The following is a 26,471-nucleotide window of genomic DNA, read 5'->3' on the forward strand; positions in this document are numbered from 1 at the left end:
TTCATGTTTCCAGTGTTTTTCAGCCACTTCAATACCATAATGTTTGCACAATCTCCAGTCTAACAGTCTTTCCAGATTATTATACCTTTCAGTATACAGTCCCTCTGCCATTAGTGCATTGCAACCAGCAAGAAGGTGTGTGACTGTTTCCAATTTGGTTTTACAAAACCTACATATGTCTGTTTCTCCCACATGTTCAATAACTTTGTAAACCAGCATGTATGTAGCCCACTATCTTGGGCTGCCAATATTAACCTTTCATTTCTTGGTTTGAATTTAACTCTCCTTAACCATTCTTGTGTTCGTTCTTGATCAGCATGAAGCTTCCCGAAGTTTTCTATACTTACAACTATATTTACGTTTTTCCACATTTCTTGCCTTCTCATCTGGTCCTTCACCTTATATTCTTTGTTTTGTTTTTTGGCACATTCAGTTGCTGCCTGGTTTTTATCTACTTCTGATATGACTTCCATTCCTGCTTGACGTCAATATGCTTCTGCTAAATTAAGCAGAGAAGTCATCTTAGATTTATTCTCCTCATGTTTCAAAATGTTCATTACATTTGGATCTTGTAAGGTCAGTAGATATTTGTGGAGTCCCACGATTGCAGATCTATACATGTAATCAGTTTCAAAGAGGCCCATCCCTCCTTCAGAACGGGGAATATATAATCTTGGTATACAATGATTTTATAAATCATTTGGTGAACACGAAGCATCCTTCTTGTTTTAATATATAATCTATCCAACACTTTATGGGGCCAGTCAATCACTCCAAAACTGTACGTTAGGACAGGAAGAGCAAATTGATTTAAAGCTTGGATCTTATTCCTAGATGTCAATGCTGTTCTCAGGATTAATTTAAGTCTTCTAAAGTATTCCTCACTGAGTTTTATTCGCATTTGTTCATGTTTTATTGCTGATCCTTCATCAATTCCCAAGTATTTATACGCTCCCTCTTGCTCAAGTTTTTTATATCACAGTCTTGTCCCAAACTGATGTTTTCCTGGTGCTGCAGTTTTCCTGCTTTAAAGGTTGCTTTTGCACATTTATCAAGACCAAATGACATTCTAATAGCATCTGAAAACGTTTTGACAACCTGCAGCTGTGCTTTCAGTTCCTCGTCTGATGAGCTATACAGTTTTAAATCATCGACAAAGAGAAGATGAGAAGTCATTAGACTTTGTTGTTTTCTAGCAGCCAAATTGTAGCCTTGGCATAAGCTGTTAAGTAAACAATGACAAGGCAGAATAGCAACAGTGACAGAGATCCACCCTGGAATGCCCCTCTTTGAATTTTTATCCCCGGGATAATAATCTGTCCTTTATCATGGCTTAATTGTAAAGTGGTCTGCCATTGTTTCATGGTTACTGTAATGTAGTCAATCAGTGTAGGGTGTATCTTATACCTTATTAAGCACTCTTTTATCCATGAATGTGGGATACTATCAGATGCTTTTTTGTAGTCAATCCATGCCATACTTAGATTCTTCCCCTTTTTACAGTAATCCATTATGACTTTATTTAACAACAAATGATTCTTTGTTCCATATGACTTTCTTTTATTGCCCTTTTGTTCTACTGCCATAATTGAGTTTTCTTCTAAATTACTATAAACTCTGCCGGTGTCAATTCCTGTGTATAGTTTATACGTTGTTGGAAGGCAAGTTATTGGTCTATAGTTTTTAGGGTAGCTTGCAGGTTCACTCTTAAGTAAGAGCATTGTTTTCCTGTTGTTAGCCAATGTGGTGTCTGTTTAAAAGTGATATAAATAGTTCTTACTCATGGCTAAATCCTCATGCAAAGATGTTAATACTTTTAACCAAAAGTTAGGTACTGCATCTGGGTCTGTGGTTTTCCAGTTAGAGGGTTTTCTCAACTTTGTTTCAATCTCTCTGGCTGTTACTTCATCCCATTTCATATCCTGTACATTTAAACTTGTTATTCTTTCTTTTACTTCTTCTCTCCATTTAGCATCTTTGTTATGTTCCACAGGATCTTCATATATACTTCTACAAAATGTGTCTATTCTTTTTTTTGGTGGTCTTTCAATTCCTTTTACCTTGTTTCCCAATTCTCTACAAAACCTTTTTTGGGTTAACAATAAATTGCTTATTTTGTACTTTTCCTTTATATTTATTTGTCTATCTTCTAAGTTTTTCTGCCTGTGCTGAAATTTTTAGTTTATTTGCGATAGTGCATGATAGATCCTCGTCTGTTCTAATACTGTGCATTGCTTTTATCACATCTATCTTTCACAGTATTTTTATTGATCTATTCCCTCTTCTATAATCTTTTAACAGTGACACTTCTGGTCTTAATTGCTTTATAGTTTTCTCTATTCGATACTTCCATGATGGTATTCAATTTCTCCCCTTCCTTTCCCTTATTACCATGTGTTCCTGTGGTAGAACTTTATCAGTTATTAATTTAGCTGCACAGTAATATATCCTGTTTACTTCTGTTATATCACATGGATCTCTATGGACAGTCCTAATTACTGCATTCATTTGTTTTATCAGACGTCTTACTTTTGGGGTTTTATTGACCGTCTGCAGTCTGTTTCTCTTATTGATCTTAATATATATATCCATATCCATTAAATCAAGCAGTTCTTCTCTTAGCTCATTTTTTTCTAAACTGAGGGCACACTTTTGTACGCTATTTTCTGCGGGCATTCTATAGAAAGTTCTATAGCATCTTCCTGTTGCACATTCTCTTCAATTTCATCCTGTGCCATCCGTTGCTCTAGCATATGGGAACTCACTGGAATATCTCTCCTCAACATTGACTGCATCAGAGTTTCCAAAGTGTTCTGTTCCTTTCCTTGCTGTCTAGCTTCAAGTGAATGTTTATGCTGGTTTCCTGTGAAAGGCTCCAAAATATCTTGATATGGCACCTGACCAATTGCATCCTGTTCCACTGGTTTCTCCTTAATTTGGATATCCATTGCTCTATCCTTTTGTGGTGCTTTTTTGCATTTGATTTTCTATGCTAAATCCTTCTCTTTGCAGCTGCTCCAGAACCTCAATTTCTATTTCTTTGACTTCTCCATTACTAATCTCTTTTTCTACTTTTCCTCTTAGTCTTATTTTTTGTATTGTAAAGTTTTCGATATCCAGATTCCGTTGCCTATATTTTTCTTCAAATATCTTTGGTGCTGCTTTTTTTGTATTAGTTAGTTTTGCTTTCTCCTTTGCATAAATATTACATCATATTAAATCTATTTTCCTTTCCCATATCCATATTTCTTCTTCACATTTCTGATCTTCTTGCTTTTCCTTATTCTGGGGGCTCACTCCATCATGCTGTGATGTAGTCTGTTTTAGACCTTCAACATTAAATCCTTCACTTCGCAGGCACTCCATAACTTCAACTTCTATTTCTTTAACTTCTGCTTTACTAATCATCTTTTCTACATTACATCTTTGTGATATTCATTTTTTATTGTGAAATTTTCCATATCTGGATGCCTTTGCCTGTATTTCTCTTCAAATATCTTTGAGACTGCCTTCTCTATATTAGTTAACTTGGCTTTCTCCTTTGCATAAATATTGCACCATATCAAATCTCTCTTTCTTTCCCATGTCCATATTTCTTTTTTATATTTTTCAAATATCTCCAGGTTTTGTTGTTTATATTCTCGCACTCGTGATTCTTTCCATGGCCTTGCAGATGAGGCTGATCAAGCTTATGGGTCTATAATTCCTAGAGTCGGTTGATGGTACCCTTTGTGAAGAGGGATTATTGTTGCTGTCCTCCATTCTGCCAGAACATAGCGAGTTCGCAGGCTGTGGTTAAACAGGGTTTCAAGAGGGTCTACTAGGTCATGCTTTAAGTTGTTTAAAAGGCAAGCTGAGATGTTGTCTGGTCTCATTGATGCCATGCTTTGGCCTTGGAGAGTGCCGAGATGACCTGCTCTCTTCAGATAATAGGCTGAGGAATAGTGGCAGGTATACTTTGGGGATGACTCTAGGGGACAGGGACATGAAGATTGCTCCAAATCTGTCAGATAGCAGGTTGGCTATTACTTCCAGATGAGTATAGGTGGTGCCATCCCCAACCAGTCCAGTGCATAGCTGGGTATTGCCTTTTAGATTTCCGATGTCGTTAAATAATGCCTTGTGATTATCCTTAGCTAGGGAGGCTGTTTTTACTTTGTAATGAGCTTTGGAAGACTTGACAAGATTTCTAATTTGTTTGTTTAAGCTAGAGAGGATTTCCTCCTCTGCTGAGCCAGTTCCCTCTTGTTCTTGGACATTAGTTTATTTCTCTTGTTGTATAGCCTGTTTATACTAGGGTCCACCATGGAGGCTTGTTTTTTTTGGCAAGACCTAGTTTTAATCCATTCAGGTAGAGCAAATTCTATGCCACAGCTTAAGTGATTATACAGGCCATTGGTGTACACCTTGACATTGAAGTCCCTGTTATCTGAATTTGAGTGAGCTTTGAAACTTCTTATACCATCACTTAGTAGGAGGTAGTTTGTCTCTGAAAAATGCGTAAGTGTTTTTGAGCTTGATGGGGTATCTGGTCTTATAATACATTGAATGAGACTGATTTATTGTAAGATCTTATCAGGGAGGACATCACACATGGGGGGGGGAATGCAATGCTCTCCCATGCTACTGAGTACTATGTCCAGGACATCTGAGCCTCTTGTGAGTCTGCTGACTAGCTGTTCCAAAACATTTGCATTGATAAAGTCCAAGAACCGCTGAGCCAGCATGTTTGTGGTCATGTATGCTTCCCAGTCAATGGTAGGATAATTAAAATCACCCTTGAGTAAAGTGTTGGATTGTATGGAAGGAACCCCAGTAAGTCCAGGTAAGCGGTATGCTTTTCCTGCTTCATGGTGGGGGACCTATAGCTACCTATGGTGTGGTAGGGGGCTTTGCCTATAGTTAATTGGACATGGAGTAGCCCAAGAGAGTCATACTGTCTGACTAGTCTCGAGATGTGTTTATCCTTAATGAAGATGGATACACCTCCTCTTTTGGCTGTTTCATGCTCAGTTTGTGGTTTGAACGTACGAAAGGCATTGTAGCCCAGCATGGTTGGGTTGCTTTCTGTAGCTTTGAACCATGTCTTGGTTACTGCACAGACATCAACATCTTCCAAAATGAGGAGTGCTTCCAGGGAGAGCAGTGTCTTGGTTCGACTCCTAGCATTACGCAGCAGAACCTTGAGTTTATCTAGAAATTACTTTGTTATGTTGGGAGGTAGATTATTTTGAGACTGCCTAAAAAAGGCACAATAGGGGTGGCTAATGCCTTTACCAGTATCTGAAAACCTAGAGGAGACAAGTGCAGACCATCTCTGGCAAAGCAGTGTGGCCTGTTGACCATGTCTTCCAAGGATGACAGATATTCAATCCCCTTGGACTTGGCACCAGAACCTAAGCCAATTGTTAAAGTTAATCATTTTTTGTTTGTATTGTAGCATCATCCTTGGAGAAGGTAGAATGCTGCTTAAAGCTAGGCTTATACCTGCCTGTGACACATAATCTAAGAGCTCAGTCATGTCTATCTTCATGTAGTCCAAGGAGGTCCATCTCAGGTCATTCACACCCACATGGACTGAGATGGAGTCATACCTGTACTTGAGGTACTTGAGTTTCAGCTCAGTCATGTCTCTCTTCATATAGTCCAGTGAGGTACAGCCAAAGTCATTCACCCCCAAGTGGACTATGACGGAGTCATACTGGTACTTATGGTACTTGAATTTCAGCTCAGTGATGTCTCTCATTATATAGTACAGTGAAGTACATCTGAAGTCATTCACCCCCAACATGGACTGTGACCAAGTCATACTGGTAGTTGTGGTAACATCTGCTAGAGTTGATAGTAGCTTAGGTGGATGTAAACAATCCCACAGCACATATCAAAAACTGGAGAAGGTACCAGATGCCCTGGCCAAATTTCCTCTAGTAGTATAAATACCACCTTGAGTCTCTCCTGAAAAGAGGACACCGGCTTAGTAGGACTAAATTGGTCAATAATAGGTAAATAAATAAAATAAATTTTGACTAAGATCATAGAATGGCAACACGTTGATAGTTGAAAAAGTCTGATTATGTGTAGTGATATTGTACAGGATTTTTTTTCCACATGGGTGGACATAACTCTCAGATATGGATCAGTTTATCAGTATGGATACTGGGAAAGCTCCAGAATCAGCTGCTTTTTTTAAGTATTCTATTAGAACTTGGTCAGCACCTAAAGATGTTTTTACTTTGAGGATAATTTTTCTAACAGTAGAGGTGGTGACCGTTAAGAAGGTGAATGAATGTGACTGGTTAGGTTATGATAGGGACTAGACAGAGAGAGGTGAATTGTTATTGTTATTAATTAGAGAAAGTGTTCTCTGTGCAAAGTAGGATTTGATGTGAGACGGCATTGATTCATTGTGGAGAACGAAGCAGAAGCAAAGGGTGTGATGGTTTGTCCAGGGTGTATTATTTTGTTTAGTGATGACCATAAAAAACTCTTGGATTTTTTTGATGTTTATATTGGAGGGTGTTATAATAGGTCTGTTTACCTATTTTAATATGGTCCTTAGTAACATTTCTAATATAGCTAAATGTATAAAATGTACTTTGTGTTCTGCTTTCATGCCAGTCTTTCCAGGCTTTGTCTCGTTGAAGTACGATGTCTTCAGTATCTTTAGTTAGAAATGGTGCAAGGCTTTCCTTTACTTGTTTTATTCATATATGGTCTAAGCTGTTAAAAATATTTATAAAAGTTTCATTAAAGCATGAGACAGCAACATCAAATGCCATGTTTATTAATATGTTCTAGTTATACTGGATTAGAGTATCTTTGTTAAACTTTGCAGTATTATGTTTTTGGTTTTAAATTATGTTTTGGATTGGGTACTCTAGTTTTGGACTGCATAGATAGGAATGTAGTCACTTATTGAATCTGTCAGAGTTGTTGGCAAAACTCCAGTCTAAAAGTAAATGTCTGACAGGATTTGTATTGATTCTAGTGATGAAGGTGAGTAGCTGGGTAAAGCAATGCAAGTTAATCAATTCTGAGGAAGTGTCATTGTTGATTAGCCACCAGTCCATGATGTGGTGACCTTGCATAGTAGTTTCCTGTTAAATATGGTGAGATATCACCGTCTAGACTATCTCCAAATTACTACAGCCCGCAGACTAATTTTTCAACCTACTAAGTGCCTGGCACTAACCAACATCCTTCAGCCTTACACCCCTCAGAGAACTCCAAGATCAACTCACCAAAACCTAATCACTGTCCGCAAACCCAACTGTCCTGCTGGTCAGCTTCTTCTATCCTTTTCCTTAGCTAAAAAATGGAATTCTCTCCCTGCCTCTCTAAGGACTTGTGAAAACTTTGAAAACTTTAAAACTCAGCTACATTCCTACCTTTCCTCTAATTGGAAATGCAACTGCACTCTCCTCAAATAGCCTAATAATCAATCCACCCCTTAAACTCCTGACTAACTCTGAGTACAATCTAACCTAACATAGATGTGCATATTGTAAATAACATAATTGTACGTATTATAAATAACCCCTCCCACCTTTTTTCGTTTTTTTCTGTTCTCCTTCTAAGTCTTTATTCTCCCTCTCAGTTAAGTTACCACTGCCATCCTGAATATTTAGGTACTATGTAACCAAATAATTTATTCCTGTTCTCTAGCATGGAATGACATTGTAATTGTGTCTTCTTTACTATGATTGTATATGTAACTAAACTATGTAATAAGGAGCTTTTCTCCCCGGGCCTCCACTGAAAACAGGGTCCCTGAGCCCAGTGGACCTCCCCGGTCATCAAACTGGAAATAAATAAATAAATAATAAATAAATATCCAATAGCAAATATCTTCAGCTGTTCAACTGTTAGTACTAAGTGGAATATATATACCTGAGAAACCTAGAGACTTTCTGTTGTTGATTTTGAGGAGTGATAGAAGCAGTTCAGTGTTGTTAAATTTTGGGATCTGTAGGGGAATGGAGTATTTCTAACCATTTTTTTTCGATAATGGCAAATCCACCTCACACTTGTTTTTTTCTGTCTAGTCTAAGTATATTAGATTTGGGCAATGACACATAATCTTATATAACTTCCTTTAATCAGGTGTCAGTAGTAATGAGTTCATCAGGAATATAAGTTGCTAGATATGCATGAATGTCTTGGATTTTGTTGCATATAATTCTAACATTCAGTTTTAGGAGTAGGAGTTTGGATTCAGAGAGACACAAGAAAGTAGAACTAGAACCATTTGTACTTGTGTAGGCTGTGTTGCTGGTTTGTTGTTTAAGAGGCCAGGGTTGGGGTGACTATCACTACTGAGTTTCTGGGTGGAATTTTTGTATCTAAAAGTGCAGAGCCATTTCCATTTTATCTTCGGTTTTACTGTAATTTTGTTGGTAGGGCTTTTGACTTGATGTATCTGTAGTTGACGAGGTCAGAGAAAGTAAAATGGGAGAGGTAAGGTGATATGTTGTGGGAGCTCTTGGGTGAGCTATGGTGTTGTAAATGTGGTTTAGTCTGGATTATATTTATTGATATGGGACAGATATGATAGCTAGTAAAGTGGATTAGTGCAATTAGTAACAAAATAGCAGTTTATTGGTTAGAATCACTGTCAGTAGCGGTAGTAATAACGTTAGATTAAAATTAATTGGTATCATAAGAGGGGAGACCATAGGAGACCAAAAATACCAGTCCACACTGTCTTTATTTAGCACTTTCGTCTAGGTAACAGACTTCTTCAGAATAATAAGCAAATCAATTAGTTCTCTTAAAATACTCACTCCTCCCTTCTCATTGGTTAAAACACACAAAATATCACAACAATCCTCTCCCATGTTTAAAAACATATCACAAGATTTGTTCCATAGAAAAATCCACATAATGTTCCTACAACAATCGAGCTTAAACAGTACAGAGAAAGCCTACTGAGAAACAGTGACATCAAAATTCAAAGGCCTAGAAGTTGCTATTCTTCTTTACATAAAAAAAGCAGATTTAAGTTTCAGTAATGGGCATTGACATCCTGTCATTCAGCCCAGGTGGTTCACATGCATTGCTTCTAATCTGCCACCTCAATTCTTTATACTCTAAAAAGTCATCAGAGGGCCCATCACATGGTCCCAGATCGACATGGTCAATAGCACAAAACTTGAAGGTGTGTGTAGGGTAAATGTTAATATGCTTAAATAGGGCATTATTTTAATTTCTGTGCCCAATGTCATAAATATGTTGGTACTCCCTTTGCCTCAAAGCCCTCTTAGTTTTTCCCACATAGAATCCGTCACATTGTTGACACAATGCAACATAAACCACACCCTTCGAGTACCAGTGATACTTCTTCAATGGTCTAAACGTGCCAAAGTTCTTGATTTTGATTTCCTCCAAATCCACCATATAATGACATTGGGAACTTCGCCTACATTTGAAAGTGCCCCCGGTACTGTTTTTTGAACTTTCCTTTCCAATAATCCCTTGAGGGAAATCTCTTTCTTACAGATGATTCTTGGTCTTTCCCCCATCAACCTAGAGGACTCAGTGTCCATACTGAAAATCCTCAAGTATTTCTGTATGATGTCCCTTTTATCAAAAAAATCAATACTGTAGGGTAGTACAAATGCTCTACTAAACTCAATGTCATTTGTGTTTTCCTGCATCCCTACCAAACCAGCTCCGATATTTAATAGAACTTTGAAGGAACCACCAAGCCTCTTTGTTGTTACCTCCCTAACTATATTATCAATAAAATTGTTCACAAATGAATGTGGTATACTGAAGGAGATGTTGAGCAAGAGGGGCTACCGGGGCAGTTTTGTCGAGAATATAGTTAGGGAGGTAACAAAGAAGAGACTTGGTGGTTCCTTAAAAGTTCTATTAAATACCAAAACTGGTTAGGTAGGGATGCAGGAAAACATGAATGACATTGAGTTTAGTGGAGCATTTGTCCTACCCTACAGTACCCTGTCTCTATACTATGGAATTCACTACCTCTAGCTACCAGGTCTATGCCTGGCCTAACCCATTTCAAAGCCTCTTTAAAAAATCATCTCAAAACTACATGGCTCTAGTCCTGCCTAAAGCCTGCCTAATGCACAGCTCTTCCTCTTCTTCCACACTAGCCTCATCTTCCTCTTCTGTCACATTTCATTCCGTCACCGTCTGCAAGATCCTAAGGCTGTCCTAACTCCTTCTCTCTTTCTGTACCATAACCTTAAGCTACTACTCAGGCTGTATTGTTTCTATTCTTTTTAACTCTCTCACTATCTTTCTGCATCACTAACTTTCTAGCTATTATTTTCCTAACTGAAACCAACATTTTATTTTTTCATGTACTGCAACAGTCAATGTCATAGATTGCACTACCTACATACTATTTTTGGGCACTATCTACTCATAGGCTGTGTATATGATGACAGTGACTATTATTGTCTGTAATGTTTTAACTCTATAGAATTGCCTAGATGTGTAGTATATATTGTAACACAGTTTATGTTCTTTCATCTTATTGTTATATAGTATTTCTAATGCCATTATATTGCATTGGATTATACTGTATTTGTATTGCACTGTATGTGGAGCTTTTCTCCCCGAGCCTCTGCTGAAAATGGGTTTTGTAGACCCAGTCAGACCACCCCAGTAAACAAATGGCAAATAAATGTGATTACATAAAGTTGATGCAGCTTTAATTTGTGTTTCCTGTCTAGTCACAGAATGATGATGTAGCATTGATTTGTGTTTCCCATCTAGTCACATAATGATGATGTAGCACTGATTTGTGTTTCCCATGCAGTCATATAATGGTAATGCAGCTTTGATTTATGTTTCCCGTGTAGTCACATAATGATGATGTAGCTTCAATTTATGATTCCCATGTAGTCACATAATGTTATAGTAAACTCCAAGTAATTGTAGAACCAAGTACAGAATAAAATAAAGAAATCCAGTCCACCAATGTGAAGTAAAAACAATCTTTATAGAAAGTCCACAATACAAAATGAGCGCTTTCGTCTACAAGCTAGACTTCTTCAGATAAGAAACATTTTACATCTGCTACCCTTCCATTTTATTGAGGGCAGTATTATAAAATGGAAGGATAGCAGATGTAAAATGTTTCTTATCTGAAGAAGTCTAGCTTGTAGATGAAAGCGCTCATTTTGTATTGTGGACTTTCTATAAAGATTGTTTTTTACTTCACATTGGTGGACTGGATTTCTTTATTTTATTCTGTACATAATGATATAGCTTTGATGTATATTTCCCATTTAGTCAATGATAATGCAACTTTGATTTATGGTTCTCATGTAGTCACATAATGAATTTGTAGCTTTGGTTTCTGTTTTTCATGTAATTATTTAAGATGATATAGTTTTCATTTAAGTTTCCTGTATAGTCACATAATCACAATGCAACTTTGATTTGCATCTCCCACAGCACTAACCATACGGCATTTCAAGACCTTGTATAACCACTATTGTTTCCTCCACGTATCTCTATATGCATTCACTTCTCTTTACTGTACATAATGTATTAGAACTATTAAAGGTGAATTCTGCACTGTACACTTCATTTCATAACTTGGAGATGTTTAAACTAAGTAAAGTGATCACACTAGAAAAACATACACCCACTGTTCTGTGTTATTTTGTCACACTGAGTAATACTGATTGTTTTTTAATGTTATTTGTTTGAGGTGGCCTTGAATGTGGACATTATTTTGTTTAGGCCATGTTAGCACATTCTAGAATTTGCTAGTTTGGCATATGTAGGAGACTGCTTTGCCAAAACCAAGTGCCAGAAGCACAGGTGGTTCCACTAGTGCCCTGGGCCAGTACAATAAACCAGCACCCCCTCCCCGCCCGAAAAACACTACACTGTAATAAGCTAATCACTGCATTCTGAGTGATTGGCTTTCTATAGTTAGATCTATCCCGCCCAGCTCTTCCATTAAAAGTAAAAAAAAAAAATGAATGTTACTTCTAGCCACTTTATTTATAGCATTGTTCAAGTTTTGTTTTTTTTTTTTGTTTTTTTGATGCCTGAAGATTTGTAAGGATGGGAGCACCATTAAGAAGTGGGGGAGGTGGCAAGTAGTGATAAGTGTAGTTATAGTTGTGTTGGTGTGAAAGTTTTTGGCTCTGCAAAGCATCCCTAGTTTTTGGTGATTTTTTCAACAATTTAGTATATGTGAGTTGTATTTAAGATTAGTATCCATTATTGTCCCTAATAATTTGATATAAGAAGTGAAATCAGTGGTTGTGTTATTGAGAGAAAAAAATGTTAATTTTGTTTTATCATGAAAGAGGGCAGATGACATTGTGATCTGTAGTGAGAGTAGGGAACAGGTGGAGGCGACCCTGGAGAGATGGAGATATGCTCTAGAGAGAAGAGGGATGAAGGTCAGCAGGACTAAGACAGAATATGTGTGTGTGAATGAGAGGGAGGCTAGAGGAATGGTGAGGATGCAAGGAGTAGAGGTGGCGAAGGTGGGTGAGTGTAAATACTTGGGATCAATAGTTCAGAGTAATGGTGAGTGTGGAAGAGAGGTGAAGAAGAGAGTACAGGCAGGATGGAGTGGGTGGAGAGGAGTGTCAGGAGTGATTTGTGACAGATGATTACCAGTAAGAGTGAACGGGAAGGTCTACAAGAGGGTAGTGAGACCAGCTATGTTATATGGGTTGGAGACAGTGGCATTGATAAAAAGGCAGGAGTTAGAGCTGGATATGGCAGAGTTAAACATGTTAAGATTTGCGCTGGGTGTGATGAGGGTGGTCAGGATTAGGAATAAGTATATTAGAGGGTCAGCCCAAGTTGGAAGGTTTGGAGACAAAGACAGAGAGGCAAGATTACATTGGTTTGGACATGTGCTGAGGAGGGATGCTGAGTATATTGGGAAAAAGATGCTAAGGATGAAGCTACCAGGTAACAGGAAAAGAGGAAGGCCTAAGATAAGGTTTATGGATGTGGTGAGAGAGGACATGCAGGTGGTTGGTGTGACACAGCAAGATGCAGAGGACATGAAGAAATGGAAACAGGTGATCTGCTGTGGCGACCCCTAACGGGAACAGCCGAAAGAAGATGATGATGAAGGAGGGATTTGGGCTAAAATATAACTTTCAATTGCAGGTCTATACAGTTTTTGTTTTCTGCTGGTCCTTAACAAGATAAGTGACCTTTTTGGCATGGAATGTAACAATTTGTCTTGTAAAATATGTGTGTGAATAGGAGGTCTTATGGTATCCAGTTAAGCTGAGCATTCCTGATGCACTCGGTGTGAGCAGGGGCTACATCTGATGTGTCTGTTTCACAGACATTGTTGCTGTTGTAAATGTTTTTTACCAAACATCAGGTGTCAGAATTATAGAACTGAAGGAAAGTTGTGTGATGTGGTCCAATAATGCAGGTTTCAGTGCCCTCATGTATTGATTATACTGGTTATTATATATCTAATACTATTTTAATACATTAAAAACTCTGATTATGCTCCAAAATGATAAAACAAATAATCTTGTGTACCAAAGCTCATTTGTAAGGATATCATTATATCAAACTTGTTGCAAACAGGTTCGTGTGTATGAACTTCTGTGTTACAAAACTGGCAAATCTTGCACTGCCGTGTAAACGTCTGTCACCACAGAAAAACATTAGAAAAACAAGATGCAGCTTTAAAATCTGTAACACACCTCACACCGCCATACAAACAACAGTCAAAAATGAGCAGTTAATCAACAGCTTTTAACTGTTGAACACTTCACTCTGCCACAAAACTTTTGTTTTCTTTAATGGATACTTGCACCTAATCATGATCAGGTCCCCCGTCAAAGCTGTTGCTATGTGTTCTTTAAAAAAGGTCAACAATTCTGTGACATCCATTTCTATTTTGCTAAACATTTTTATTAACTTCTGTTTAGCTTTCAGTTAACATTACAGTAAATAACTTTTCTATATAAACAATAAACAATTGTAAACAATCAATTATACCCATTATTTATGAAGGATACATTTATCCCAGTGTTTCAACTGAATTTGGTTTGTTAACTACGAGGTGTTATATAATATGAAACAATAAATTTAATTATCAGTTAAGTTCAAAGTTTTGGTCACTTGGTATATTTTAAAGCAAGGGTTGGGAGGAATTTTGGTTGATGATATCTTTGCTTCTTGACATCATATTCTTTTAATTTTCCATATTTGAGATGAAGTAGAATGTATTCAGATTGAAAAGATTCAGCACTTTTTCACATTCTCATAATTTTTTTTCTAGCACTACTCATAATAGTCCATAAAATATAATAGTGGTGTTTTTTAATGTTTAGAAATAGGAACATTATATGATGGTATATTTTCTGTAAGCAAAAAATATTTCACACTATATGGCTAGCAGAAAAGAACTACTTTTGTAAATAGTCTTTCAACGCTATACAGTCATATCAGTTATGTCTCCAAAATGCTGTACGATTTAACTTACACATCCAGTATCTCATTCTAATATCTTTATACATTTTTGCTACCATATGTAGAGGATAAAATGCTTTATGCAAGCATTTCTATGTAAATACTTTCCAAAACTGCACTAAAATACTTTCTATAGATTTTAGCCTAAATAATATGTCATGAGTAGACAGACAGTTGTTAGAGTATACCTGGAATGCTCTATTATGGAGATAGATTTGGAACCATTTTTTGCTGTTTTGGCAAAAGTTGAACTTTACCAGTTAGCAGAGAAGTACGTTGTGGTCAGCAGTTCAGAATGGTCATGTCTACAATACAGCCCTCATTGAAACTGCTATTTACTGAGTGTGTGGCTGTAAGTAATGCAGTTGTTGCATTCAAGGAGTTTCAAAAACATGCTGCTTATCTAATAGTACTCCTGCTGCTTATCTAATAGTACTCCTGCTGCTTATCTAATAGTACTCCTGCTGCTTATCTAATAGTACTCCTGCTGCTTATCTAACAGCACTCCTGCTGCTTATCTAATAGTACTCCTGCTGCTTATCTAGTAGTACTCCTGCTTATTATCTAACAGCACTCCTGCTGCTTATCTAACAGTACTCCTGCTGCTTATCTAGTAGTACTCCTGCTGCTTATCTAACAGCACTCCTGCTGCTTATCTAGTAGTACTCCTGCTGCTTATCTAGTAGTACTCCTGCTGCTTATCTAGTAGTACTCCATAGCTGTTTATATGTTTCAGTAATTGTTTGTATTTTCTCAAAAATGTTTGTAAGAGGGAAGAGGGTGCATATAGGCCAGAAGACCTTATGAGGATTTATAGGGTCATGGGTTCATAGGTGTGTACTAGGCTAATGGCCCTGGATGCCCATAGGATTGCCCTGGCATCGTGCAACCCGACCTTAGTTCCTAGTGCCTCTGTCAAGTAGAGCCACCGGAGTGAGAAACTCTGGGAGGATATTTCTCAAACTTTAGGGAGGGTATTTCCTCTCCAATGACTGTACTACTTTTATACATACATTTCTGTTTCTTGTTTCCTACTTTTCTATCATTATTTAATTTTTAACCCCATTCCCAACTATTTGTCTCCCTCTCATATTGTTTTGCACTATATCCATTTATAATCACAGCCATCCCAAATAGTACCTATCTATTCCGCATTGTATATTCTTCTTTTCCCAAATACACCCTCATTTCTTCTTATGTTGACTGCATCTGTATACTCTATCCTTTAACACCCCTCTATTCCTTACATGCCAGAGAAGATGCCAAGAAAACCTACCCCTCTCTTTTATAGAAAATACCTCTCTCCTTACCTATCCTCTCCCAGCTCTCAGAATCCACCATCACTGAATCTCTTTCTGTCCTGCAACTTATTGTTTCCTTCTTCAATGCTACTTCCCCACTAACTGACATCTATAAAATACAGATACCTGTACTTAATTATGCTACTGTTCAGCTTATCCTCTATTCTTCTCTTCCTACTGTGCCATCTTTCATCCTATTATGATTCAATAATATCTTGCAACATCTCTCCAACTCTGTCCCAACTACCTATACATACTTCCTCTTTACACTCTTCACACATTGCACCAGATCTATTTAATAATACCCCTAACCTTTATTCCAAATATAGGCTGATTAATTGCACTTCAACTCAAACCAAAACAAACTTAAGTGCATGAATCCTCTCAAAAAACAAGTAAGCATAATTTCCCAATGTACTAAAATTTTTCTAGGAGAGGCTATACACCCCAATCCTGAACCCACCTGCCACAATGAACATAAGGAAAATTATCTCCTACGCACTTCTGTAACCAAACAACAGCCAATTCCCAACCCTGGGGATCTAATTTTTGCTGCAATAAATGTTAGAAGTGTAAGAAATAAAACTGCTGAACTACATGCCTTGATTGCCCAACATAAGCTTGATGTTCTTGTTGTAACTGAAACTTGGAACTTGGCTTAAACCCAACATAAACAACTCCAAAGTTATACCTCCTGGCTATAATATAACCCATAATGACCATATAAAGAGGAAAGGTGGTGGCATTGCTTTAATATTGCCACATACCTACCACATTTCCTCTTACAGCAAACCAGCACCAACATTTAGTTCAGCAGAGCATCTTATTGCTTTCCTCAAAATAAACAGTTATAAACAAATATGTATTACTGTCCTTTATACCCCTCCTAGGGACAATACAGCTGTACTGGGAGATATCCTACACTGGTATGTATTACTGTCCTTTATACCCTCCTGGTGACAATACAGCTGTACTGGAGATATCCTACACTGGTATGTATTACTGTCCTTTACATCCCTCCTGGTGACAATACAGCTGTACTGGGAGATATCCTACACTGGTATGTATTACTGTCCTTTACATCCCTCCTGGTGACAATACAGCTGTACTGGGAGATATCCTACACTGGTATGTATTACTGTCCTTTACATCCCTCCTGGTGACAATACAGCTGTACTGGGAGATATCCTACACTGGTATGTATTACTGTCCTTTACATCCCTCCTGGTGACAATACAGCTGTACTGGGAGATATCCTACACTGGTATGTATTACTGTCCTTTACATCCCTCCTGGTGACAATACAGCTGTACTGGGAGATATCCTACACTGGTATGTATTACTGTCCTTTACATCCCTCCTGGTGACAATACAGCTGTACTGGGAGATATCCTACACTGGTATGTATTACTGTCCTTTACATCCCTCCTGGTGACAATACAGCTGTACTGGGAGATATCCTACACTGGTATGTATTACTGTCCTTTACATCCCTCCTGGTGACAATACAGCTGTACTGGGAGATATCCTACACTGGTATGTATTACTGTCCTTTACATCCCTCCTGGTGACAATACAGCTGTACTGGGAGATATCCTACACTGGTATGTATTACTGTCCTTTACATCCCTCCTGGTGACAATACAGCTGTACTGGGAGATATCCTACACTGGTATGTATTACTGTCCTTTACATCCCTCCTGGTGACAATACAGCTGTACTGGGAGATATCCTACACTGGTATGTATTACTGTCCTTTACATCCCTCCTGGTGACAATACAGCTGTACTGGGAGATATCCTACACTGGTATGTATTACTGTCCTTTACATCCCTCCTGGTGACAATACAGCTGTACTGGGAGATATCCTACACTGGTATGTATTACTGTCCTTTACATCCCTCCTGGTGACAATACAGCTGTACTGGGAGATATCCTACACTGGTATGTATTACTGTCCTTTACATCCCTCCTGGTGACAATACAGCTGTACTGGGAGATATCCTACACTGGTATGTATTACTGTCCTTTACATCCCTCCTGGTGACAATACAGCTGTACTGGGAGATATCCTACACTGGTATGTATTACTGTCCTTTACATCCCTCCTGGTGACAATACAGCTGTACTGGGAGATATCCTACACTGGTATGTATTACTGTCCTTTACATCCCTCCTGGTGACAATACAGCTGTACTGGGAGATATCCTACACTGGTATGTATTACTGTCCTTTACATCCCTCCTGGTGACAATACAGCTGTACTGGGAGATATCCTACACTGGTATGTATTACTGTCCTTTACATCCCTCCTGGTGACAATACAGCTGTACTGGGAGATATCCTACACTGGTATGTATTACTGTCCTTTACATCCCTCCTGGTGACAATACAGCTGTACTGGGAGATATCCTACACTGGTATGTATTACTGTCCTTTACATCCCTCCTGGTGACAATACAGCTGTACTGGGAGATATCCTACACTGGTATGTATTACTGTCCTTTACATCCCTCCTGGTGACAATACAGCTGTACTGGGAGATATCCTACACTGGTATGTATTACTGTCCTTTACATCCCTCCTGGTGACAATACAGCTGTACTGGGAGATATCCTACACTGGTATGTATTACTGTCCTTTACATCCCTCCTGGTGACAATACAGCTGTACTGGGAGATATCCTACACTGGTATGTATTACTGTCCTTTACATCCCTCCTGGTGACAATACAGCTGTACTGGGAGATATCCTACACTGGTATGTATTACTGTCCTTTACATCCCTCCTGGTGACAATACAGCTGTACTGGGAGATATCCTACACTGGTATGTATTACTGTCCTTTACATCCCTCCTGGTGACAATACAGCTGTACTGGGAGATATCCTACACTGGTATGTATTACTGTCCTTTACATCCCTCCTGGTGACAATACAGCTGTACTGGGAGATATCCTACACTGGTATGTATTACTGTCCTTTACATCCCTCCTGGTGACAATACAGCTGTACTGGGAGATATCCTACACTGGTATGTATTACTGTCCTTTACATCCCTCCTGGTGACAATACAGCTGTACTGGGAGATATCCTACACTGGTATGTATTACTGTCCTTTACATCCCTCCTGGTGACAATACAGCTGTACTGGGAGATATCCTACACTGGTATGTATTACTGTCCTTTACATCCCTCCTGGTGACAATACAGCTGTACTGGGAGATATCCTACACTGGTATGTATTACTGTCCTTTACATCCCTCCTGGTGACAATACAGCTGTACTGGGAGATATCCTACACTGGTATGTATTACTGTCCTTTACATCCCTCCTGGTGACAATACAGCTGTACTGGGAGATATCCTACACTGGTATGTATTACTGTCCTTTACATCCCTCCTGGTGACAATACAGCTGTACTGGGAGATATCCTACACTGGTATGTATTACTGTCCTTTACATCCCTCCTGGTGACAATACAGCTGTACTGGGAGATATCCTACACTGGTATGTATTACTGTCCTTTACATCCCTCCTGGTGACAATACAGCTGTACTGGGAGATATCCTACACTGGTATGTATTACTGTCCTTTACATCCCTCCTGGTGACAATACAGCTGTACTGGGAGATATCCTACACTGGTATGTATTACTGTCCTTTACATCCCTCCTGGTGACAATACAGCTGTACTGGGAGATATCCTACACTGGTATGTATTACTGTCCTTTACATCCCTCCTGGTGACAATACAGCTGTACTGGGAGATATCCTACACTGGTATGTATTACTGTCCTTTACATCCCTCCTGGTGACAATACAGCTGTACTGGGAGATATCCTACACTGGTATGTATTACTGTCCTTTACATCCCTCCTGGTGACAATACAGCTGTACTGGGAGATATCCTACACTGGTATGTATTACTGTCCTTTACATCCCTCCTGGTGACAATACAGCTGTACTGGGAGATATCCTACACTGGTATGTATTACTGTCCTTTACATCCCTCCTGGTGACAATACAGCTGTACTGGGAGATATCCTACACTGGTATGTATTACTGTCCTTTACATCCCTCCTGGTGACAATACAGCTGTACTGGGAGATATCCTACACTGGTATGTATTACTGTCCTTTACATCCCTCCTGGTGACAATACAGCTGTACTGGGAGATATCCTACACTGGTATGTATTACTGTCCTTTACATCCCTCCTGGTGACAATACAGCTGTACTGGGAGATATCCTACACTGGTATGTATTACTGTCCTTTACATCCCTCCTGGTGACAATACAGCTGTACTGGGAGATATCCTACACTGGTATGTATTACTGTCCTTTACATCCCTCCTGGTGACAATACAGCTGTACTGGGAGATATCCTACACTGGTATGTATTACTGTCCTTTACATCCCTCCTGGTGACAATACAGCTGTACTGGGAGATATCCTACACTGGTATGTATTACTGTCCTTTACATCCCTCCTGGTGACAATACAGCTGTACTGGGAGATATCCTACACTGGTATGTATTACTGTCCTTTACATCCCTCCTGGTGACAATACAGCTGTACTGGGAGATATCCTACACTGGTATGTATTACTGTCCTTTACATCCCTCCTGGTGACAATACAGCTGTACTGGGAGATATCCTACACTGGTATGTATTACTGTCCTTTACATCCCTCCTGGTGACAATACAGCTGTACTGGGAGATATCCTACACTGGTATGTATTACTGTCCTTTACATCCCTCCTGGTGACAATACAGCTGTACTGGGAGATATCCTACACTGGTATGTATTACTGTCCTTTACATCCCTCCTGGTGACAATACAGCTGTACTGGGAGATATCCTACACTGGTATGTATTACTGTCCTTTACATCCCTCCTGGTGACAATACAGCTGTACTGGGAGATATCCTACACTGGTATGTATTACTGTCCTTTACATCCCTCCTGGTGACAATACAGCTGTACTGGGAGATATCCTACACTGGTATGTATTACTGTCCTTTACATCCCTCCTGGTGACAATACAGCTGTACTGGGAGATATCCTACACTGGTATGTATTACTGTCCTTTACATCCCTCCTGGTGACAATACAGCTGTACTGGGAGATATCCTACACTGGTATGTATTACTGTCCTTTACATCCCTCCTGGTGACAATACAGCTGTACTGGGAGATATCCTACACTGGTATGTATTACTGTCCTTTACATCCCTCCTGGTGACAATACAGCTGTACTGGGAGATATCCTACACTGGTATGTATTACTGTCCTTTACATCCCTCCTGGTGACAATACAGCTGTACTGGGAGATATCCTACACTGGTATGTATTACTGTCCTTTACATCCCTCCTGGTGACAATACAGCTGTACTGGGAGATATCCTACACTGGTATGTATTACTGTCCTTTACATCCCTCCTGGTGACAATACAGCTGTACTGGGAGATATCCTACACTGGTATGTATTACTGTCCTTTACATCCCTCCTGGTGACAATACAGCTGTACTGGGAGATATCCTACACTGGTATGTATTACTGTCCTTTACATCCCTCCTGGTGACAATACAGCTGTACTGGGAGATATCCTACACTGGTATGTATTACTGTCCTTTACATCCCTCCTGGTGACAATACAGCTGTACTGGGAGATATCCTACACTGGTATGTATTACTGTCCTTTACATCCCTCCTGGTGACAATACAGCTGTACTGGGAGATATCCTACACTGGTATGTATTACTGTCCTTTACATCCCTCCTGGTGACAATACAGCTGTACTGGGAGATATCCTACACTGGTATGTATTACTGTCCTTTACATCCCTCCTGGTGACAATACAGCTGTACTGGGAGATATCCTACACTGGTATGTATTACTGTCCTTTACATCCCTCCTGGTGACAATACAGCTGTACTGGAGATATCCTACACTGGTATGTATTACTGTCCTTTACATCCCTCCTGGTGACAATACAGCTGTACTGGGAGATATCCTACACTGGTATGTATTACTGTCCTTTACATCCCTCCTGGTGACAATACAGCTGTACTGGGAGATATCCTACACTGGTATGTATTACTGTCCTTTACATCCCTCCTGGTGACAATACAGCTGTACTGGGAGATATCCTACACTGGTATGTATTACTGTCCTTTACATCCCTCCTGGTGACAATACAGCTGTACTGGGAGATATCCTACACTGGTATGTATTACTGTCCTTTACATCCCTCCTGGTGACAATACAGCTGTACTGGGAGATATCCTACACTGGTATGTATTACTGTCCTTTACATCCCTCCTGGTGACAATACAGCTGTACTGGGAGATATCCTACACTGGTATGTATTACTGTCCTTTACATCCCTCCTGGTGACAATACAGCTGTACTGGGAGATATCCTACACTGGTATGTATTACTGTCCTTTACATCCCTCCTGGTGACAATACAGCTGTACTGGGAGATATCCTACACTGGTATGTATTACTGTCCTTTACATCCCTCCTGGTGACAATACAGCTGTACTGGGAGATATCCTACACTGGTATGTATTACTGTCCTTTACATCCCTCCTGGTGACAATACAGCTGTACTGGGAGATATCCTACACTGGTATGTATTACTGTCCTTTACATCCCTCCTGGTGACAATACAGCTGTACTGGGAGATATCCTACACTGGTATGTATTACTGTCCTTTACATCCCTCCTGGTGACAATACAGCTGTACTGGGAGATATCCTACACTGGTATGTATTACTGTCCTTTACATCCCTCCTGGTGACAATACAGCTGTACTGGGAGATATCCTACACTGGTATGTATTACTGTCCTTTACATCCCTCCTGGTGACAATACAGCTGTACTGGGAGATATCCTACACTGGTATGTATTACTGTCCTTTACATCCCTCCTGGTGACAATACAGCTGTACTGGGAGATATCCTACACTGGTATGTATTACTGTCCTTTACATCCCTCCTGGTGACAATACAGCTGTACTGGGAGATATCCTACACTGGTATGTATTACTGTCCTTTACATCCCTCCTGGTGACAATACAGCTGTACTGGGAGATATCCTACACTGGTATGTATTACTGTCCTTTACATCCCTCCTGGTGACAATACAGCTGTACTGGGAGATATCCTACACTGGTATGTATTACTGTCCTTTACATCCCTCCTGGTGACAATACAGCTGTACTGGGAGATATCCTACACTGGTATGTATTACTGTCCTTTACATCCCTCCTGGTGACAATACAGCTGTACTGGGAGATATCCTACACTGGTATGTATTACTGTCCTTTACATCCCTCCTGGTGACAATACAGCTGTACTGGGAGATATCCTACACTGGTATGTATTACTGTCCTTTACATCCCTCCTGGTGACAATACAGCTGTACTGGGAGATATCCTACACTGGTATGTATTACTGTCCTTTACATCCCTCCTGGTGACAATACAGCTGTACTGGGAGATATCCTACACTGGTATGTATTACTGTCCTTTACATCCCTCCTGGTGACAATACAGCTGTACTGGGAGATATCCTACACTGGTATGTATTACTGTCCTTTACATCCCTCCTGGTGACAATACAGCTGTACTGGGAGATATCCTACACTGGTATGTATTACTGTCCTTTACATCCCTCCTGGTGACAATACAGCTGTACTGGGAGATATCCTACACTGGTATGTATTACTGTCCTTTACATCCCTCCTGGTGACAATACAGCTGTACTGGGAGATATCCTACACTGGTATGTATTACTGTCCTTTACATCCCTCCTGGTGACAATACAGCTGTACTGGGAGATATCCTACACTGGTATGTATTACTGTCCTTTACATCCCTCCTGGTGACAATACAGCTGTACTGGGAGATATCCTACACTGGTATGTATTACTGTCCTTTACATCCCTCCTGGTGACAATACAGCTGTACTGGGAGATATCCTACACTGGTATGTATTACTGTCCTTTACATCCCTCCTGGTGACAATACAGCTGTACTGGGAGATATCCTACACTGGTATGTATTACTGTCCTTTACATCCCTCCTGGTGACAATACAGCTGTACTGGGAGATATCCTACACTGGTATGTATTACTGTCCTTTACATCCCTCCTGGTGACAATACAGCTGTACTGGGAGATATCCTACACTGGTATGTATTACTGTCCTTTACATCCCTCCTGGTGACAATACAGCTGTACTGGGAGATATCCTACACTGGTATGTATTACTGTCCTTTACATCCCTCCTGGTGACAATACAGCTGTACTGGGAGATATCCTACACTGGTATGTATTACTGTCCTTTACATCCCTCCTGGTGACAATACAGCTGTACTGGGAGATATCCTACACTGGTATGTATTACTGTCCTTTACATCCCTCCTGGTGACAATACAGCTGTACTGGGAGATATCCTACACTGGTATGTATTACTGTCCTTTACATCCCTCCTGGTGACAATACAGCTGTACTGGGAGATATCCTACACTGGTATGTATTACTGTCCTTTACATCCCTCCTGGTGACAATACAGCTGTACTGGGAGATATCCTACACTGGTATGTATTACTGTCCTTTACATCCCTCCTGGTGACAATACAGCTGTACTGGGAGATATCCTACACTGGTATGTATTACTGTCCTTTACATCCCTCCTGGTGACAATACAGCTGTACTGGGAGATATCCTACACTGGTATGTATTACTGTCCTTTACATCCCTCCTGGTGACAATACAGCTGTACTGGGAGATATCCTACACTGGTATGTATTACTGTCCTTTACATCCCTCCTGGTGACAATACAGCTGTACTGGGAGATATCCTACACTGGTATGTATTACTGTCCTTTACATCCCTCCTGGTGACAATACAGCTGTACTGGGAGATATCCTACACTGGTATGTATTACTGTCCTTTACATCCCTCCTGGTGACAATACAGCTGTACTGGGAGATATCCTACACTGGTATGTATTACTGTCCTTTACATCCCTCCTGGTGACAATACAGCTGTACTGGGAGATATCCTACACTGGTATGTATTACTGTCCTTTACATCCCTCCTGGTGACAATACAGCTGTACTGGGAGATATCCTACACTGGTATGTATTACTGTCCTTTACATCCCTCCTGGTGACAATACAGCTGTACTGGGAGATATCCTACACTGGTATGTATTACTGTCCTTTACATCCCTCCTGGTGACAATACAGCTGTACTGGGAGATATCCTACACTGGTATGTATTACTGTCCTTTACATCCCTCCTGGTGACAATACAGCTGTACTGGGAGATATCCTACACTGGTATGTATTACTGTCCTTTACATCCCTCCTGGTGACAATACAGCTGTACTGGGAGATATCCTACACTGGTATGTATTACTGTCCTTTACATCCCTCCTGGTGACAATACAGCTGTACTGGGAGATATCCTACACTGGTATGTATTACTGTCCTTTACATCCCTCCTGGTGACAATACAGCTGTACTGGGAGATATCCTACACTGGTATGTATTACTGTCCTTTACATCCCTCCTGGTGACAATACAGCTGTACTGGGAGATATCCTACACTGGTATGTATTACTGTCCTTTACATCCCTCCTGGTGACAATACAGCTGTACTGGGAGATATCCTACACTGGTATGTATTACTGTCCTTTACATCCCTCCTGGTGACAATACAGCTGTACTGGGAGATATCCTACACTGGTATGTATTACTGTCCTTTACATCCCTCCTGGTGACAATACAGCTGTACTGGGAGATATCCTACACTGGTATGTATTACTGTCCTTTACATCCCTCCTGGTGACAATACAGCTGTACTGGGAGATATCCTACACTGGTATGTATTACTGTCCTTTACATCCCTCCTGGTGACAATACAGCTGTACTGGGAGATATCCTACACTGGTATGTATTACTGTCCTTTACATCCCTCCTGGTGACAATACAGCTGTACTGGGAGATATCCTACACTGGTATGTATTACTGTCCTTTACATCCCTCCTGGTGACAATACAGCTGTACTGGGAGATATCCTACACTGGTATGTATTACTGTCCTTTACATCCCTCCTGGTGACAATACAGCTGTACTGGGAGATATCCTACACTGGTATGTATTACTGTCCTTTACATCCCTCCTGGTGACAATACAGCTGTACTGGGAGATATCCTACACTGGTATGTATTACTGTCCTTTACATCCCTCCTGGTGACAATACAGCTGTACTGGGAGATATCCTACACTGGTATGTATTACTGTCCTTTACATCCCTCCTGGTGACAATACAGCTGTACTGGGAGATATCCTACACTGGTATGTATTACTGTCCTTTACATCCCTCCTGGTGACAATACAGCTGTACTGGGAGATATCCTACACTGGTATGTATTACTGTCCTTTACATCCCTCCTGGTGACAATACAGCTGTACTGGGAGATATCCTACACTGGTATGTATTACTGTCCTTTACATCCCTCCTGGTGACAATACAGCTGTACTGGGAGATATCCTACACTGGTATGTATTACTGTCCTTTACATCCCTCCTGGTGACAATACAGCTGTACTGGGAGATATCCTACACTGGTATGTATTACTGTCCTTTACATCCCTCCTGGTGACAATACAGCTGTACTGGGAGATATCCTACACTGGTAT

This window comes from Protopterus annectens, chromosome 10.part0 (genome assembly GCF_019279795.1).
Source record: "Protopterus annectens isolate FY-2018-M chromosome 10.part0, PAN1.0, whole genome shotgun sequence".
Taxonomy (NCBI): domain Eukaryota; kingdom Metazoa; phylum Chordata; order Ceratodontiformes; family Protopteridae; genus Protopterus; species Protopterus annectens.